Below are 12,550 nucleotides of genomic sequence, written 5' to 3' on the forward strand. Positions count from 1 at the left end.
ACATTATAAATGTGTTTTTGGTGTCTTTAAAATATATACACTATACGTTTGATATATTCTTACTGTGGTAATGCTTAATTATAGTTTTGGCTTATTCCAATTGATAAAACATGCAGACTTCGGTGTTTAATGTTTAAATGGTGTTTAATCAGCTTTTATTGTCATATATGTACACTTAATATCCACTTCCTTAACTGTTAGGCCGCCACCTTCGCTAAAAGTATATTTTATTGTAATATATTTATATAAAGTGTAATGGAGGACAATTATTTGAAAGTGTGATGTATAGTATACTTTTTATATTATTACAAAAAGTACATTTTCAACACACTACTGAAAATGTGAACATACTTGAAATACAATAAAGTTGTTGTTTGTGTTTTTTACTAGTGGTGTGACCTGGAGGTGCATGGTTTCCTCAGCAGTTATTAGAGACCACTGCTGAGAGCTGTGGAAAGCCTCCCACACACACAGGCCAGTGACAAGCTCTGCACAAGAAAAGAGACGCACAAAAAATATAAATTACAAGAGAAGACAATTCATAAATCCCCTGAAAATACACCACATGCACACACACACACACACACATCTACCATATTTTGTGGTATATACTGTATTTTAGATCAGTGAGCATGAGTTAGGAAACATTTCAACGTACTGACAACACTTGAATAAACCCTTCTGCGATTCCAATCTGCACATGCGCTGAGATGCTTTACATGACAGGCCACGACTTTGAATTAAGTCAGAAAATAAGGGAAAGAAGATTTAGCTGCTCTAAATATAGCAGCAATCATAACTGGGTGTAAGCGTTTTTGATTTGCTTGTTTTAAACCTCCAGGTATCCTGCTCATGTTTCCTCTTCCCAGTCTGTGCTAATGAATGCACATCTCTCTTCTGTTTGGCACTCAGGTGTTCTCCATTCCCAATCAAATCTCCCTCACAGTTCAGCTCAGTGTTTGGACACAGAATGATTGCTGAGTCTGTGACGTTCTCCCTGCAGTTAGTTTTTGTCTTTTTGGATTACTTTATTTTCTGCTTTCTAACTTTGTTTTCTGTTTTTTTTTTTGTTTTGTTTTTTATTATTATTATTGTTATTTGAAAAATGTTTTTTTAAATGCTTCTCCTGCCTCATGTCACATTGAATTTGTGCGTGTTTCCATGTCTGTATCAGGGTTGTGTTAAAATAGAGTAGCAATGTTTGGCTTTGGAGCCATTTCATATGCATGATTTTAAGCTGCCAAGAGGATAAAGTGAGAAAAAGTGATATTGTTATGTTATATTTATTAGAAGTAATGGGTGGTCCAACTTACTGCTTAACAGGCTAAAATCAATGCTATACAGTCTGAATGTAAGTAGTCTGTAATGATCGCAACCAGCTATGACAACCACAGTTTCTTACACACATATACTGTGAGGAATTTTTGTGTCCACACACATATTTTTTCAAATATAGTGAATTATCCTTTGGATACATTTTAATTGACAGTTAAAAAGTAGTCGGCTTTGTTCGGTAAAATCCTGTAAACCAGACATAGGCAGTTGGCGGTGCCGGGGCCACATGCGGCCCTCGGTCTAATTTTGTACGGCCCCCATAACAAAGTTGTAATTCATGAAGTTGGAAGTTATATGAAGCCCAACATACCACACAAAACTCCAGATACACAGAAAATGACAGAAAAGACTAAACACTAAACAACAACTTAAACACAAAAATAACAACATATACAAAAAAGACGATAAAGATACACAAAATGCTGACGAAATCGCACAAAATGACAGAAAAATACACAAAATGTCAACAAAGACTAAACACTAAACAACAACTTAAACACAAAAATAACAACATATACAAAAAAGACGATAAAGATACACAAAATGCTGACGAAATCGCACAAAATGACAACAATAACACAAAAATATAACTAAAAAAACACTCGATAAACACACAAAAAGACAAAGAAAATTTGCCTTATTGACAAGAAAATAGACTAAGGGGTCTATTCTCCCATCTAGACTTATGCGCTTTTTTGCGCGCCTGCAGTTACACTCTTCTCTCCTATGTGAATTCTCTGGTCCAGGCTGCCGACACGACCCACCGCGCGTGAGGTAGACCAAAAGCGCATATGTGTGAATGAAGGCGGGCTCAATTAAAGGAGGCGGTGATGTCATTTTTTTTGGGCTATCCTCCCTGTTAGAAGAGTCACTTCTACACAGCGTTTAACGTGACATAACACAGCACACGTTTTGCAGTTTCCGGTGAACATCCGCACCTACGGGATCACCTCATTTATTCACACACACATGCATGTCATCTCCTGATTGCACGTCACATGACCAGCGCGTCCACAGCGGCCGCCAATGACAACATTAAACACAAATAATCAGGGGCATAATAATAATAACAGAAATGAGAGCATATCTCAACACTCCCCCTGTATTTAAGTCAGTCGTTGCACGCCTTCATCCCAGTTACGCACTGTGGGTGGAGCAGCCCTGAAATGTGGGCGTTTCAATTCAAATCTGGCTTTATGAGCATTCTCCGGTGTGCGTAAGTACTTTTCCTCCTACGCGCTTCTAACCCTGGAATAAGTGCAGCGCCCCGATAAAGTGAAACATTATATTGCACTAAAAATATGGACTTAGTTACATTTGAAGCCACACGGACTCGTGCGTCACGCAGCAGCAGCTGTGATCACTCAGCTGCTGCTGCGCGATTAATTAAAACTCTGACAGACACAGACTTCTGTCCACGTTGGTCACAGTGATTCAAATCTTTTCAAACTATGTCCAACGTAAAGTCACAGTTTCATCCACTACAGAGTGAAACAAGCTGTCATATGCAGTTGAGGATGGAACACAAACTGTTCCCACACATATTTTAATGAGGCTCAGCTCAGGTGACTTTAAACAATTTATATTTAAAACTGCATATTATGGAGGCCAATAGTTCTGTTTCACTGCAAACATCCCTCTGTATTAAAGCAGGACGCTCTGCGGCCGCGTTATTTCCTCATATCTCCAGCGCATTTAACTCAGTCACGCTTTACAGCGATGATGATGATGATTATTATGAAGACGATGATGATGATTATGAAGATGATGATCAAGGAGAGAGATTTTAACTGTGACTCAGTCACACTGCAATAATCTGATCAATGATCTGATCAAATCAACCTGTTACATTGTTTATCAATGAAGGCGTTTCAAATTAAAAGTGAACTTTATCATTTTCACGGAATTCTCGTTCTCTGAACGAGAAACCCTCCAAACTAGTGTTGACCACAAATTACCCCTGGCGCGCAATTGCAAAAAGATCTATAAATGTGAACAGGTGACAGAAATTGGAGGGCAGTTTTTTTAATTTTGAGAGAGACGGACTCACAGGCATAATGTTAGTCTGGGAGCAGTGTTAATTTTGTCAACTAATGATTTTCGTCTAGACTATGACTAATTAAAAAAAAATAATAATATACATTTATATATATATGTTAAAAACTATGTCAAAATATGTTTATATTTTTGTCAATAAATAAATAAAAAGCTATAATTTCTTCACATGGGACAAAAACAAATTGGAATAGCTGATAATATAAAGCACTTTGGCATCATATAAATCAAGTCCATTGTCCATATTGTGTTGCTAGATATTGAATTATTAATCAGAATTAATTTTATTAATTTATATCAGACATTCCTACGATGGCTGAGAAGTGCAAAACACTTTTACAAACTCCACAACAAATATACATTTTTGAATACAAATATACATAATTAACAAACAAAAAAATACAAATCGCAAAAACACTTGAAACAGATTTACCATGGCGCATTGTAAGTGTAAAAGTGTTACCATATTTGTTTTGACCTTTTGTAAAAGTGTTGCGGTCATTTGTTAATTTGTTGTGTGAAATATTACGAAAAGGGAGGGTCCGAGATGCCGGAAGTAGACGGCAAGCTGTAAACATTTGTAAACTTGTTGTGGAAATGGGTTTTGCTGTTTGTATTTCTTTTAGATAATTATGTGTATTTGTTTTCAAAAAATGTAAATTTGTTGTGGCATTTGTAAATTTGTTTTGCCATTTGTAAATTTGTTTTGCTCAAAAAAGTCAATTTGTTATGCTCAAAAATGTCAATTTGTTATCAAAATTGTAAATTTGTTGTGTTATTTGTAAAAGTGTTTTGCTCTTGTATTTTGTTTTAAGCTGACAATGTAAATTTGTTTTCACAATTATAAACTTGTGTAATTTGTAAAAGTGTTTTGCAATTTGTATTTCTTTTAGATAAGTATTTGTATTTGCTTTCAAAAAATGTAAATTTGTCGTGGCATTTGTAAATGTGTTTTGCTCAAACATGTACATTTGTTTTCAAAACTGTACATGTGTTATTTGTAAAAGTGTTTAATTTGCACTTCTCAGCCACCTTACACTTCTCTTAAAATGTTCATACAGCAAACAAACAGTTTAACCATGAGAAAATGACCGGACCAACATTAGAAAGGTCACTGGCCTTCTTCTGAATTGTCCTCCTATTGCTCTACAGTCAACATGTGTTGGTAGCATCACATGCACTTTCACGCTTTAGCAGTGAACACTGCTGTTTTTGATAAGCACGGAGTGAGACAGACTTTAAAGAGACGAGGTTGTCTGGTGTTTAGCAGCCCATTACAGGACCCACGACACTCCACCATTATCCCAGCTCTTTGGTCGTGTTACTTCTGCCTGAAAACAAGGAGGTGTAATTTAGAATACATTTCATAGCAATTAAAATTTCTCAGGCGCAATTACTTATTCCCCCAGTGGGGCCGCCTCAATCAGTCTATGTGTATTATGGGTTTATGGGTTTATGGGTTTATGGCCTTGACGGCAGCAAACATGTCCTGCCTATCTGCTTGATGCTCTTCTCAAGGCTGTGGTTATTAATTGTGGCTAAAGTCGATAAATAAAATCACCAGTGCTCTTAATGCTAATTAGTGTTAGAGATAATATTTATGATTTCATAAGCACATATTTCTCCAAAGGCTCAGGCATTGTGCCCCCTATCCATCGGTCATAGGCTGTCTTGTATGTAATCTATCTTTGGGGAGATGAGAGGCCAAAAGAGGAAACACTGGCAGTAAATACTAATAGTACTTAGTGGGTACTTAGGGAGCAGGAGTATTTCAGGCTATTTATTGAGCTGGGTTGCTAAAGCCAGGAACCATCTTTTTTGTAGGGTGAAGCAAATGATGAACATGGTTGTCCTTTATAAAGTATAATCATTTTCTTCAGTATCAAGGGACACATCGTAAAAACATTGTTTGCGGTGGTTTACACCAAAGAATTATTTGACAAATCTGCAAATCTTTGAATTGGTTTCTGAATTTTTTGGGTGTGTAGATTTGGTAACACCACCACTCTATAATCTGTTTAAGATATGTGTGAATTTAATGGAATAACATATACAGTGCTTCAATATTTCTTATTTTGTCAGTGTTTTTCCTCCTTTGGAAAATCTCATTAGAGAAGAGATGGGCAACTGTTATGACAGCGGGGGTCGCAAATGTGATTGTCTGATCCAAGGGCCACATTATCAACATCCATGTCAGCATTTAGAATAATGGCCAAGCTGAGCTTTAATACAGGAAAGAGTTTTGTGTGTGACTTTTTTTTTGTATCTTCTTGTTGTTGTTTTGTTTGTTTTTGGGGTCATTTTCTGTCTTTTTGTAACCTTTTTATATTGTATATTTTTATGGAGTCAGTTTGTGCCTTTTTTTTTGTAATTTTGTGTCATTTTTGTGCATTTTAGTAGGCTTCTAGGGCATGTACTATGACGCTGGATAAGTACATCCGGGATATCTAGACGTTAGCGGGCTTCACAGAGCACCTGTACTACAAAGCAGGTCATCAACACGTTCACTTAAGCCAGGTGATTTCAGCCTGGCGACGTGTGCGTTCACATGAAATGGGCAGAGTTTGCAGCGTCAGACCAACCACAATCATGGAGAAATGGTGTGAAGCAACTTACGTCACAATTGAGAAATAATTCTTTAAAAATATGAAGAATTAAAATCCATAATTCAGACTAAAAACAACACTGGAAGCAGGAAGAAATTGTTGTGAGATGTCTTGCTTGAATGTGTTTTAGATCAGGCAGCTCAGTGCGTGGATGTGAGTGACGGAGTGAGTGCATGCGCGCGGCTGATGCGCTGTGAGTAGAGTCCGACACGGCGACCAGGACAGGTAGCAAGGTTTATGTTTATAGTGCAGCCAGTTAATAAAGTACAGCTCTCCAACAGCAAAACAGCCTGTTCTTTCTGCACTGTACCATCTTTAACAAGCGTGAGGTGTACGGGGTTAACCCCGGTGGTGAAGCTGCCTTCGGCCCTGGAGAGTACAGATCTCCCGTGTCCCCCAACCATGGTTAGGAGACAAAAACAGGAACGGTTTTAACAGAAGGAATGTAGACAGGAAGCTGCCAACACTGTTAATGCGTAAAAGCGTGAGATTATATAATATTAATAAATCGTCTGATAAACGGACAGCTCTCGGATCAGTTTCACTTTATTAGAGAACAGACGTGTTTCTAATCAGGTCGAGTTCCTCAAATTATCACACACACACACTGGGATGAGAGTGCAATGTTTCACTGTAGTATATTCCTGCTTTGACTGTCAGCGTCATAATAGCGCATGTATGAATGATCCGTCCACACATACGGAGAGTACCCGACACAGGCTTCATCAGCTGACTGTAGATGAGTCCATCAGATGGAAATCTGTACCTTTCCTATAGGATGTCATTGGTAAATGAAAAGATTAGACTTATCCATTACTACTTTTTCTTTCCTAAGCACAGCTGTCAGATGTGCACCAACAAGAATCTTCTAAGAATGGACAGGTCATTTTCCAAGAGATCTGATTGGTCAGAGGTGGGGCATTTGTACTCGCTCATAACCTAGCCAGAACAAAACCTACTCCCGACCAGGTTAGTCATTCAGCCTAAGTTACCAGAATGATTTGTTTCATTTTGTTTTGTTTTTTGTACAGTGTTTGTTTCTCTTGTGTTAAGAATGGATTAACTATTTTTTTTAACTATGTTCCTGTTGTAATATACTGTATGGAAACTCTGAGAGTTTTAGTCCAGGTTTGGTGGGGTTTCTTTTTATCAGTAATTATTGTTATTTGCCATACTTGTTCTATTTTGTCATGTTGTATTCTCTCTGTATTTAATATATTTTACATTCTAGATTGCCTTTTAAAATCTGGCCAGGGACACCAGATGAAATGTAGCCTCTTTTGGCTAACTTTGGCTCATTTACATCAGGTCTGTTTAATATTGTGCATTGTTCCTTTTAAACAATCAATAAATTCACATTTAGCCCTGTAGAAGTTAGCCAGAGTCATAGTACAGGACACACAGGTCTGCAGAGGAACTCTAACATGTTAGTCAGTTCCCAGAACCCAAACAGTCTCTAACCTACTCTGCTATCCCTCTGTGTCTTACGGCCACCCCAACTGACAGTCTGAGTTCTGCATTAAAAGTAGGGTAGGTCATTTTCTCCAGATACACTTTTTAAGTTTTTGGTTGAAATTTTCTTTATCTCCTGACAAAAATTAAGATCTTATGAGCTCTTAAAAAGGAACAAAAAAAATCTGTCAACTGCAGCAGGTGTAATTAACCTGTAAAAACTTCGACCAATGAAAAAAGACGATTTTTTTTTTTTTTTTAACCAATCACGTCTCTTTGTCTCCCTGCTCGTTCTCGACCCCTTGCGTGCGCTAGCCCACACTCAAAGCACATCACCGGTGACAGAGTTAAAACAGAGTATTTGGTCACGTTTTTTAACATATATAATGATAAAGTTTAGTGTTTACTTACTGCTGAATGAGACATGAGACAATCACGTTTCTACACAATACAAGCGATGAGCTTAGGTCCGCTATTGGAGCACGGTGCTCATGCATGTGAGTGAGGGGTGTGGCTTTAGGAGGAGCACGGGGGGTAAAGGCGAAGCCCTTGGAGGAAGCTACATTCAAAATCATGCTAGCTTTCGAAAATTACCTACCCTGCCTTTAAAGTTTGTCTAACTGCTTTTGATTGTGACAGTATGCAGTTTGTTGTGCATGGAAAGTGATGAGAAACCCCCTCCCTATTTTTGCCAGCACAAAGTCATTGAGAGACACTCCAGCAACTTTTTAACTTTACAACATGCTGGTACCAGTGGCTCACTGGTCTGACTATTCATTCATGAAAACACATCAAGGTAAGAATCAGTGCTGAAAAATCTGTTGTGGGACCAGATCCTGACAGAGCAGAGCTGTATGTCCACTGCTCTAGGCGATGCCTGAAAGAGTGACAACTGCTGAAACAACTTCAAGAGGCCTAACAGTGACATCAGCCCTTTCTAGTCTTTGCTTCAAAGCCAAAAGCAGCCTCTGGCAGTTCTCCCCCTCCTCTCACTCCCTCTCTTTGTGGTCCTTTGTGGTACCTGGTCCTAGTTCACCCTCTCCGGGCTGTCAACGTCAAAGCATGAGTGAGTCCAGTCAAAGCTAGTCCACCCCACCTTCTTTCATCACATACACTATCTTTTTTCCTCTCAGCCTTTAAGTTTTCTCTTTCCCTCTGATGCACAGGTCGCATCCCCTCTGCATGACTGGCCCTCACTGACAAGTGGAAATCACAGACATCCTACCAGCAAAAGATGGAGTGTGAAGTAGACCTCAGAACCCTGTACCCTACAGCTATTGTCATCCTCAACCCTGAAATAAAGACGCCAGCAGTTCCCTTTCACAACATTCAACATAGCTAGTCCGAATCAGTACATAAAAATATTACAGGTTAGAAAAGCACATTGTTGCAATTTTTAAAATAGGTGAAATAAACATGATTGAACAGTGAGAAGATTTACTTTGTCAAAAGGGACCTTGGGTTTTCGCCCCGGGGGCATATGGCAACTTTCATTTTCCTCTTTACTCCTTTCATATTCCCAGCCGGTTTCCGGAGTTATGATTGAGTTTCACATATTGGAGTTATATCTGGCAGCCAGACTTGTTTATCTGCTGCGGCTGATAACTGAACTGGCCTGAGTAAGAAATAGAAATAGAGGGGAAAAAGAGGGAGACAGAGAGTTGGGAGGGGGGGTAACAAAGACCGACCGCTCATATATCCTCATCTCTTCTGGTCATGTCCCATTGATTGAGGACGACTTCATCAACACTCTGACCCTGGTATTATTATCCTAGATTACATCCCTGATATAGGATTTACAGGAATATTGTCTATATGTTGTTCAGTCAAAGGACACTTTTATGGCTATAAATGGATACCTGATTTGAATGTGTTTATTTTGCATGTCTAGGGCCCTATAAAATTTGCATTAACAGAATCTCGGTCAGAATCACGGAACTGACTAATGAAAACGGTTAAACGCGGAAATCGGCATGAAACGCCGTCACGGTGTGGCACGAAACATTTTTTTATGGGGAAATGTTTGCGGGGACCACTCATTAGGTGCAACCCCCTCCCCCCACTTGTCCTGGTTGCATTAAACACCACCTAAACCACCCCAAACACAGTCTAAACTGCCAAAAAACTACACAAATCATCACTGACTCCTAAATACAGAGCCACCGGTGCCCGTTTAACTTTGCTGTGCCTGTAAAGCGCCATCCGTTTCCCTCCATTTCTCGTGTAGTGCAGCAGCGCTGCGTGAAAACGTAATCAGCTTTAATCAGCTTCACCTGCTCAGTGTTTGAAACAACATGTTATTGGTGCAACAGAAGATCCGTGGGAAAAGTTTTTCTGTTGTTGTGGACGAGACCATTGATGCCAGGGATTGTAGAGTCTTTAAACATCATAGGTTAACAATAACTTCTTACACTGTAAAATATTCTGATTCCTGATCTAGAATGATGCCATCAAAATACTTTAAATTAGGTTAATTTAAATAAGTTTATCAAAACTTAATCAATAAACCTGCTTAGATCCCTGAGGGGAAATTGGGTGACATTAATGCTGTTCTCATACATCTTTATATGACATATAAATAATGAAAAAGGAGAAGTCAGAATAATCCATGTCACTACAACTTATATCTACCTTTTAATTGTATCTTACTTTATTTTTGACATACATTTTTGTTTAATTAAGGGTTGTTTTTTTTATTTATTAGTATTTATTTTGTTTCCTTGCTGGAGTTAAAAACTATAATTTTCTGAAAAAAAAAAAAAAGATTTTTATTTCTAAAAAAAAACACAATTTTAAAAAATTTAAGAGGAAAAAATGCAATTTGGGGAAAAATAAAACAGAATTTGGAAAAAAACAAAACTGATTTTATTGGGCCCTACATGTCTGTTGTTTCAGCAATAGCAGGCTGCTGTCAGAATTAGTGCAGACAATCTAAAAATGAAATGGTTGGTAGTTCAATCATATCATACATTGTTGTATTGTGACAGTTCTCCCCATTGTCTTTATAGAGTAAATTTGATTGGACTTGGTGTTGGGTGGAAAGGGCATCTCTGCTGATCTTTTCCACATAGTTTGGTTAACTGATATCATTACAAAAATGTTGAGTAACAAATTAAATATGTTATTCCTCCAAATCTAACGAAATGCTTCAACCTTTTTATTTTAGACATACTCACTCTCTCAAGGAGTGTTTGATGAGTCACTGGACAAAGAGACTTGGCGAAGGGAGGAAGAGAGGAAGAAGAAGGACCAAGGGATAGTAAAAGAGAGCCAGCAGTGCTTGCTGGACCCTGACTGCGTGCGAGGCCTCAATTATTCATGCGGCAGTGCACATGTCAAGAGCTCACAGACAAGCACAACAGCAAGGCCGAGTGCAAATCAAACAGCGCATCCATGGGCAATGCCCACATTGCACCTGGAGGAACACAACTCAGCCCATTTCTCTGTTGTTCTTGGATAAACAGAGAACAAGGCTACCTGAGTACTGCCTGATTCTCCTCAAGAGCCAGGAGATGCTAGAATACTTTGTTTGTTTCTTCCCCGAACGTATTTATTTGCTTCAGTTTTTGCCAGTAAAGCTTGTGCCAGTGGGTTCCATCTTTTCATGGCTCATTATCCCACTATCACTCTCTATCATGCCTGTGGTGTGGTTAAGTCCGTTGTCTGTGTTTTCCTGATCCCCAACATATCTACATTAAATACAGCTTTGCTTTGGCTCCTCGAGTAATGGATTTTGGTGGATAGCACCAGACTTTTACTCTCATTTTGTCCAAATTTATCGACCACTGCCCTGCTGCCTCTCCTATCTCTGCTCTCCACCCTGCACATTAGATTGCTCCTTCAATATTTTTTCAATATCATTGTTGTGCCCAAGGCCTTAAAAACCAGCAGCAGATACAAAGCAAGCTCAAGAAACAGCGGCTTACCACCGATCAATTCTTAGCTTTTAAAAGTATTTATTGCTTATAGTGGCTGGACTTAGCTGGAGGGAAGAACCTCATTCTAGATGGTGGGGTCTCATTATAACTGCTGACCATGGCAAGTGGTGACCCACCATTACTAGCTAATTTGTCAGACAGCCACCTTTGGTCAACTTTGAAGCTTTTCAATGCAGTTTCCCCAAACCTACTATTATTTCCAGTGACTCACAACTCATTGCTTCATTTTTAAATGGAGAGCAGTTGAACACCCACTAAGACATGGTTTGCATATTTTACCAAACTGTCATTTTAAAACAGGGTGAAGAAAGACCCTACTTTTATGGATGAGGATGAGTCAAAAGATGAATCATTGAAATGGAAATGGGATGAAAAGAACAAGCATCCCCAGTGTTGAGTTTACAAGTGCACACACGTCCTTACTTTGCAGTTGAGTAGTCTAAACCAGTGTTCCCGATCCAGTTAGCCATCAGAGCTACTATGCAGGATAAAACATCCAAACTCCAGGAATACATCTAGAAGATGATCCAAAAGATAAGCTGCTCAGTGAATGTCTCAGACAATTAGGGCAACATTGAGGGCAACACGGTAGAGGAGAAATAACTTAGAAGGACAAGCCCCAACATGGAGCATACCAATGCCAGATAGAGAAAGTGACTGATATCAAGAAGACCTACCAGTTGCTGGACAAGGCTGGACTAACAGACAGCATAGACATTAATCATGGGAGCACTGGAACAAGCACTGAGCACAAGAGCAATGGAGGCCAGGCTCTACCACAGCAAATCAGACTTTAGATGCCTCTGAGATGCTCCAGCACAAACAGTATGTAGCAGGTTGGAAGATGTAGGATCCACAGAAAGAAGCACAACCAAGTAGCTGGGATAGTGTACAGGAACAATTGTACCTAGTATGGACTGGAACATCCCAGATCCCGATGGGACACACCACCAAAGGTAGTTGAGAACAACAGAGCTAAGATCCTGTGGGATAAACTGATGCTGGCAAGCCAACTGGACATATTGGTGGTTGCCAAACCCCAGCAGAGGGCAGTGGTCATAGATCTGGGGATACCAGCTGACTGCAACATCGGAGAAAGGGAACATGAGAAAATGGAAAAGTACCAACAGCTCAAAGAACAAATAGAGCAGATGCAGAAGGTCA

At 39.1% G+C, this 12,550-nt stretch overlaps 1 long non-coding RNA gene across 1 annotated transcript; it reads left to right on the forward strand.

The window, feature by feature from the left end:
• The first annotated feature begins 6,909 nt into the window (after nt 1-6,909).
• Nucleotides 6,910-8,797, forward strand: LOC114472213 (uncharacterized). Its single transcript, XR_003675071.1, has 4 exons — nt 6,910-6,965; nt 8,144-8,244; nt 8,319-8,514; nt 8,615-8,797. It is a non-coding gene; the product is annotated as an uncharacterized LOC114472213 (long non-coding RNA).
• The last annotated feature ends 3,753 nt before the right edge of the window (nt 8,798-12,550 follow it).

This window comes from Gouania willdenowi, chromosome 1 (assembly GCF_900634775.1).
Source record: "Gouania willdenowi chromosome 1, fGouWil2.1, whole genome shotgun sequence".
NCBI classification, from domain to species: Eukaryota; Metazoa; Chordata; class Actinopteri; order Blenniiformes; family Gobiesocidae; genus Gouania; species Gouania willdenowi.